This window comes from Arachis ipaensis, chromosome B06 (assembly GCF_000816755.2).
Source record: "Arachis ipaensis cultivar K30076 chromosome B06, Araip1.1, whole genome shotgun sequence".
Classification (NCBI taxonomy): Eukaryota; Viridiplantae; Streptophyta; class Magnoliopsida; order Fabales; family Fabaceae; genus Arachis; species Arachis ipaensis.
This window is the reverse complement of record NC_029790.2, coordinates 57,323,506-57,324,368: the sequence shown is the minus strand read 5'-3', so window position 1 is coordinate 57,324,368 and position 863 is coordinate 57,323,506.

Genomic DNA, 863 nt, shown 5'->3' with positions numbered 1-863 from the left:
TTGGAGCCTCGTATTAGACGATATGCGTTACCTAATCGAGCTTTTCAACATCCTCTGTCTAGCCCGCATTTTGACCCTGATGCTCCTTACGACTTTCCCTTATCCTGGTTACATCCTGACGCACCTGGACATCCTTTTCCTGATAATCCCGGGCACCCTATACCAGCTCAACCTTTGAATGAGGCGGTACCTGAGCCTATCATTCCTGATGAGCCTGAGTTAGCTGATGACTACGTACCTGTGATACCACCAGAGTGGGATTTTCCTCCTGAGCCGATCCCCGACTTTCCACAGCCTGATGAGCCGGCACTATCGGACGGTGGGGTAGCTCCTATATACGCGAACGGACCTGTGCTTGTGAATGGTTTTGTACATAGTGACAGTAGTGTTTCTGGTGGATCTGAGGACATAGTTACAGCTGTGGATGATGAGGAGGAGGAGGATCCTGAGATAGAGATAGAGCAGGATGAGGAGATGGACGAGTCTCACGGCGATTCTCCGAACGGCCACGTGTAGATATAGCTTGACTGCGGAAGGGGCATTCTTTTGATGACACTCTAGTCTGACATTATCTGTTAGTTAGTCTCTCACTTGTGTTAGTACACTCGAGAGCTAGGAGCTATATAGTGGTTAGGCTAGCCTGGGCACCAGCTTAGTGGCTTTTTGTATGGGCCAGGCCCTGGGAGTGTCGTGTATATATTAGCTACGCAGGATGACGAGGATGTAAACTGACTTGATCTGGTGTAAACGCCGCATGTTTTGTTATAGTGTACATGATGTATATTATCAGTTGTGTCTCTATGTTTCTTTATGCCGCTTTTCTATTACTCTCAATGTATGCTTGTTTATTTTACCTTGTTATC